The sequence below is a fragment of the Hippocampus comes genome, unplaced genomic scaffold (assembly GCF_001891065.2).
Source record: "Hippocampus comes isolate QL1 unplaced genomic scaffold, H_comes_QL1_v1.1 scaffold295, whole genome shotgun sequence".
Classification (NCBI taxonomy): Eukaryota; Metazoa; Chordata; class Actinopteri; order Syngnathiformes; family Syngnathidae; genus Hippocampus; species Hippocampus comes.
Window position 1 is genome coordinate 122,998 of NW_017804848.1, and position 7,123 is coordinate 130,120.

The window sequence follows — 7,123 nt, forward strand, 5'->3', positions numbered from 1 at the left end:
GGAGGAAATTTTGTCTGCGGAAGATCCACTGTCGAAGAAGGCTTCATCATCATCGTTTTCATCATCATCATCATCATCATCATCATCATCATCATGGAGTGCGAAGATGAGCCGAGAAGGCGACAAAGAGGAGGTCTCACTTGGGTGACCCTCAGCGTGCCAAGCGTCAATCACACAGCAGACAGGAAATGAAATGGCGGCGAAAAACGATGAGAGACAACAGAACAAAAGATTGTGTCAGCCATGAAAGGCGACGCAATCCTTTGTTCTCTTCCTTATTCATAATCGTGTGTGCGTGTGCGTGTGCGTGTGTGTGTGTGTGTGTGTGTGTGTGTGTGTGTGTGTGTGTGTGTGTGTGTGTGTGTGTGTGTGTGTTTTAAATAGTAATACACCCTCCAGAGTTTCTGTGACTAAAATATTTGTACTCCATCTTGCCCCTGGTAGACGGGAGCTCTCACTCCAAATGATTTTTTTTTTTTTTTTTTTTTTTTTTTTTTTAATGAATGGGATTATTATTTGTCACGCTTGCATCTGCAACTCGTTCTTCATGTCATTCTTCATCTCGTCATCTGGACATTTTCTTTGACAAGGCAAGACAGGGCAGCTGTATTGCTATCATGCATTTCACGCACAAGGTAAACTCAATGTGCTTCACATCATAAAAAGTACATTCGGAGACATTTGAAAGCAAAGTAAAAAAAAATATATATATAAAAAGTGACTTCCTGTTATTCCCACTTAGTTGAGATGACAATGGTTGCACCGGCACATGGAAACACTCTGTTTTGCTTTTCGCTAATGGGAGCGCCGTTCGTTCGCTCGAAGCGCTGCTGTTTTGTTTGGTACTAAGTTTTAAACCAGAGTTGCTTATCGTCACGACAATGGCATCTGTGCGTTATGGGACGTAGTCGTTCCGTGTGCCGTATAGCGTCGCTGGATTTAATGGGCGGGTGCTGCTGTTTTGGCTAGCAACAAAGGTGGCCAGCAACGGGGTTCTTCTTTCGCATCGTGGAAGAAACATCAAAGACAGCCTTCAATGCAATTACTTAGGGAGCACCCCACTGCCCCCCCCCCTCATCCCACCACCATTCCGTAATGAATGGACCCTTGAAAAGGATTTGCTCTTTCTTCTCCTGAAGGCTAATTGAGGTTGTACAAATGAAAAGGTCGGCGGTTTGAGGATTTAGTTTGGGGTTGGCCGGTGCTTGGTGGTGGTGGGTGGGGGAGGGGGGGGTGCATGCCAGACGAGAGGCAAGCCAGTGGTGGGGCTGTGATTGGTCGAGCCGAGGCATTGATGGAAGCGCTTCCTCCCCTCTGCTTCCCAAAATAACCCCCATTTCCAAACATGCACACGCACAAACACACACCGCCGCAATTGCCCCACTCATAACCGAGCGGGTATCCCAGCTGGGAGACGACAGCCTGTCAGACACGCACACGCACACACACACACACACACGCATGCGCACGCAGACGCACGCACTTTCTCCTCCTCCTCAGCAAAGCAATGTCAAAACATCCTCACGCTCTCCTCCTCCATGAAATATTGCTTTCATCGCTCATCTTTTCTCCATTGTACCCTTCAGATGTTTACAAGGTGCACTGCAAATCTCGACTCGGCGCAATGTCCTCGGATATGCCACGCTTACTTTTTGCACATTTGCCATCATGTGTCTGGGAGTGCTCCAAAAAAAAAAAAAAAAAAAAGCGGTGATTGCGAAAAATAATTCTGTGGCGTTCCTGTTCTCTGATGTGTTGGAGGAGGGAGACATCGAAAAAGGGGCTAGATAGGGGGCTCTCCAAAACCCGAATTGGGGACCCCTGTTCTATAGGTTCCCGCCTTTTGCTAGTTTTTGTTCAACTCTGCCCTTGTGATGAGCCTGTTTGACGGACCGTAACAAATACACCAAAATATGGTCATAATGGTTCAGTATTTGTACAAAAAAAAATAAACCATACGATGTATTTGTCCAAAAATCAGAGGTGGCCTGGAAGGGTCAATAAATCGCCCTGGAAAGCCCCCCCCCAAGCGCACCCCCCACAGCGTCCACAGCCACACCACCCTGCCCCTCGCCCCTTCAGTCTCCCCCTGTCGAGCCGCCCCATGCAAAATTGATCACGATGACATTTACTCTCATTCCTGCCCGGGTGAGATGACGAGAGGATCGGCAGGCCGCAACATTATTCACCGACGACATGAATAATAAACCGCTCATCTAATTTTCAGCAATAATGATTCGTGATTCCTTGTTTCAGCGGTAAACCCTGACAATGCCGCTCAAAATGTCCGTTAGTTCTGAGATGACGCATGAAGCGCGGCGTGCGGGATCATTCCGCAAAAGAGCGCAAGCTGGCGGATCCGACAGCGGGCGGTCTGCGCCTCTGTGAGAGTCTTCACTGCCGTCCTCACTCACCGTGAACTGAAGTGGCTCAGAGCTTGGTGTCCGCAAAAATCACATGAGACCCCCCCCTCCCCCTCCTCTACTAGTGATTTTGCCATGGCTTGTGCTGTAAGATGTGAGGATAAAAATGTCAGGAAAAAGCCTTCAAGAACATCTGAAACGGATTTGGATAAAAATTATGGCTGGCTTGTCCGGACTTGGATTTTAAATTAGTTTTAAGTTGTAAGGCCTCCGGGGCAAACTCATGGTGGAAAGCCAGTTTTTGAACAGGGGGTGTGTAGACTTTTTATACCTACCGCAATTGCGCACGCGTTATCTGGAATGCAAAAGCATTGACAAGATGAACATTTGCGAGCGATGTTGCAAAATGCAGCGCCTGGCTACTGTGCTGAACAATCTCTCGATATTGTGATGGGCTTCGCGCTGGCTGGCTTCGGCTCCGCGTGGGCGTCCGACTCAAAAGCAGAGAGGAGGCGGAGCTCCCGCCCGCCCGCCCGGCCGGCCGGCCGGCCGGCTGGCCGCTGTCCATACGCTAAGTGCTCTTCATCCTCCTCCTCCTCCTCCTCCTCCTCGTCCTCGTCCTCCTCCTCGGCTCACAGCCCCTCTCGCTGATTTTTAATGCACCGGCGCTTGGGCACTTGCGGAAACGTGATCGCCGCTTCACCCGCGGCGACGTCGGCGCCGCCTCAAACACTGCCGTTGTCACGGACGTGGATATACTGACGCGCGCCAACAACCGTATCGTCTTCCCCGTCACCCTCGGCGATCACGTCAACATCACTTCACACGTCGCCATCAAGATCCGCAGACTTGAAATATCGCCACCAACAAGCGCGCGGACGATTTTTGTATCACACCCGCATTTTAGCATCATCTCCAGCATCGACGTAAATATCAATATCAAGGGAAAAAGTGTGATTGAGTGACCGAACATTTGAATTGAGGGCATTGATGAAGTTGAAAAATAGCAGACCAGCGTCGGTCTCACCAGCTGCATCGAAACCGCGTCACGTTTCTGCTGGTCGAGCATTTGCAACAGCGTCACCATCAAAGAGGACTCGAATAGTGGGTCGTCTAAACGCGACCGGATAACCCCCCCATCGAAGGATTTGTTTTCTGGGCATGCTCTTGCTCGACGAGGACTCTTAGTCTTTGTGGGACATGAAGCGTTTTGATGCGCGGCACCCTCGCCATGCCAAGCCCAACTTGGATACGCTGACTCCTCCATTGGCGATTTCCCGTCTTTCTGGCGAAAATGACATCGCGTGTCTCAGCCCGTATGTCTGATGCGCGGCTCACCGAAAATACACAAGCGGAGCAAAGCAATCGCGGCGACACTCTGAGACGCGGCACAACGGCACCATTTGGGAGCGTTTCTTCATTGCTGCGGTGACTTGGACAGATTACGTTTTACTTCGTGCTGTCAGGCGATTAAATAAATAGTGCGATTAATTAATTAGGGTCTGGAATTAATTAATCTAATTAATCTATATTTTCATCTCATCTCAAAAAATACTGAGCAAACCCCGATTTTCATTTTAAATTCGTTACATTTTTTCAGGCAGATCAAAAGATAAAAGAAAAAGTGGCATTATAAAGTATTTTATTGTTTTTCAGCAAGCGGAAATTACGTCAGCGATGTCGCCGTTTAAATCAACTCTGTCCACTCACGCATGGAAACGGGTCCTCGTACATCTTTCGCAAATCGGGATTTTTGACCTCAGCCCAAATACGGGCCGCATGCAAACGTGGTGACCATCAACATCGACGTACGGGGCAGCATTCAGCACAAAATGATGGCCAGATATCTGATTCAGCCTCCATCGCACCATCTCGATTCATCGTCATCATCAGCAGCGTCGCAATCAACATCCAAATCGCTCTTGGCATCGCCGCCGCATGATTATCGTCCCTGTCCGGTCTGTATCAACGGCATCGTGCGCATCATCCTCATCACGACAATCAGCATCCACACAAACATCGGCGTTCGCACTGCCGTCGACGTCTTCGTCAAGACGTGAAACTTGTTGTACGTCGTCCTGCAAGAAAAGCGTTTTTAATTGATTATTATTATTTTGCTTTTGAAGGCGCCTTGAAATGGGGACAGGTCCTCTTAACGAGGACACAGCTATAGTTAGTTGTGCTGCGCTTGTGGTAAGCGTGTACCCGCCTCCTCAAATATTCAGCTACTCCGTCGGGAAGATTTCTTTCTTTATTTGGGCTCCATTCTGGGTCAAATGGACCCATAGTCTTTTTTATTTTTTTTTCAAATATTTGTACTTTTTTTTTTGGATGATGTGATGTGCGATGAGTAATGCGCTACAGATTGACAGATACGGTCTGTCGTTGAGTGAACACTCCTGTGATGTTGCGGGTCCTAGTGACCCAGTTAACAGTTTGAGGAAAAAAAAAAACTTTTGTGACAATTTGGGGGGGTAATTCACTCACTCAAATTTTTAAAAATGGTTAAAAACAGAATTATCTCTCGTGTAATGTTGCAGGTCAAATTGACCCGCTTAAAGTAATTTTAATTATATTTTTTTACCTACACAGAGTTGCAAGTACTTTTTAGTTTGTGACACTATTGGGTACATTTAAGATGCCCTGGGTCAAGCTGACCCAGCAAGGATGCTCATCCTGACAAATTAATGCAAAAGGGGGTGAGGGGGGCAAAATGAGATTAAAAAAAAAATCCTCCTCCTACATTGCGGGTCTAATTGACCCATTGAAGAGAATTATTATTTTATTTTTTTAAGCATCAAACTTCTTACTGTGTATTGAGATTTTGTTCATGAAAGACGACCCGGGTCAAATTGACCCAGGATTATTGTTGCTGGTCCCGAAACAATACCAGAGGGAGGTGGGGGGGGTGATATCTAATTAACATTGTCGGCATTGTCTTCATTTCGGACACTTTCTTTGTTGATGTCAAACATGATCTGGGTCAAAGTGACCCGGGAACATTATTGCTGAGATAGGAGCAGAACAGGGAGGTGTGTGTGTGTGTGGGGGGGTCGTTGTGGTTGTGGTTGTGGTGCCCGGCTTGCACATTTATCACTCGCCCCACCGAGCTGAGGGCAGGCGCGTCGGTTCCCGCGGACGCCGTAGAAAAACGTGACACAAATGTGCTTCAATGCAATCGAGCGGTCATGGACCAGGACCTCTTACCCTTTCCTCGAGACCGTCCCCATCTATTCCTTCGTTCGCCATCTGGCTTTTCTGCTTGGTTTTGTCCTGCGCCCTGGTGCTCTCAGTGCTGCAAGGACCAGGACTGAGACCAAGTGAAGGGGCCGAGCCTACCGAGCCATCAGACAAAGCAGGGTCTGTGCCAGACAGAGAGTCTGCCCTCAGCAAGGCATCGGAGGACGACATGGGAATTGGCAACTTGATCTATTTCAAAGAAATAGAGAACAAACATGATTTGGGGCATACATGAGACAGGAAAGCACCAAATTGTGGAATGGTTCTGTTATCGTTTAGGTTTGAAGGATCTGAACTAACTTTCGAGCTGTGGTTCTCAAAATGGCGTCTGCGAGCCGTAAACCGGGAGTCCACAACAACATTTGAAATAGGTGCCTACGTACCGTGAATGTGGCATACCAATTCGTCAACAATACGAATCCAATGACTCCTGAGAACTCCTGAGGACCGATGTCGAGCTACTCACCTTCAATGGTGGAATCGGTTCATGCTGTTGCTGTTGGGACTGATGATGGAGTTGCTGCTGCTGCTGCCGATGGGGGGGGGGGTGGGGTTGGTGGAGGGTCTGCAGTGGAGCGACAGCTGCCATCAGAGGCGAGCGGAGCACACAAACGCTTGAAAGAGTTGTTTGAAGCCAGCGGTGGCGGCCAGCGGAGATAAAAGTGGCGGCATGGCGCACTTTGACATCATCATCGCTTTGACATCTTCATCGAGCCCCGGTGGTGACGCTCTCTCGGCCGTTTTAAAAGCGACCCTCAAATGCGCCGCTCGGCAACAACAATGACCGGGAAGAGATGAAACCAAAAAGGCCAGATGCGGCGTTTGTTGCTTCTCTGGTTCAACAGGACATGACATGACTGGCCTCTTTCTACGCAGAGATCCTGCAAAATCAAGTGTCGCATTAATATCCTGCTTTTGCGGGGTCTGTGTAAAACGATCTGAACTCCTTTCACACAGCTTTTAAGACAAAAATGCTGGCTCGGAGCCGGAAAAGGCTATCCGGTATTTATCTGCCTGTGCCTTTCACACATTAACCAGTGAAAGGCAGGTCATTTGAACAAGGTGTGGTAATTTCCGGATTCATTTTGGATTCAGGGTAAAATTGTCCTTTCACACAGGTTTTCGGCAAAACCGAAGTATATCGGAAACATAGCAGTGAATCTTAAGCTAGCCCCTTTTCACACAGATATTGACACAACGTTTGTGTCAATCTGCTTTTGCTGGGTTCTGTATGAACTGCCACTTGCCCTTTTCACACAGTTTCTTCGGCAAGCAAGCAGCAAGCAACTTTCAAAATACTCGACTTACCAACGTAGGGACACAAAGTTCCATCGAGGGGCTAACTTTCAAGCGGCACGAGGGGAGTTAGCGTTTCCTTCTCTCTTGATAAAAGTAGACAAGCCAGCGCGAAAGGTAATATTCTGCCCCCTGCAGGATTGGAGTGTCATGCTAAGGATGAGCTTGTTGATTTCAAATGAACAATGCCATTCAAAATAATCTATAAATGACAAACATTGTAT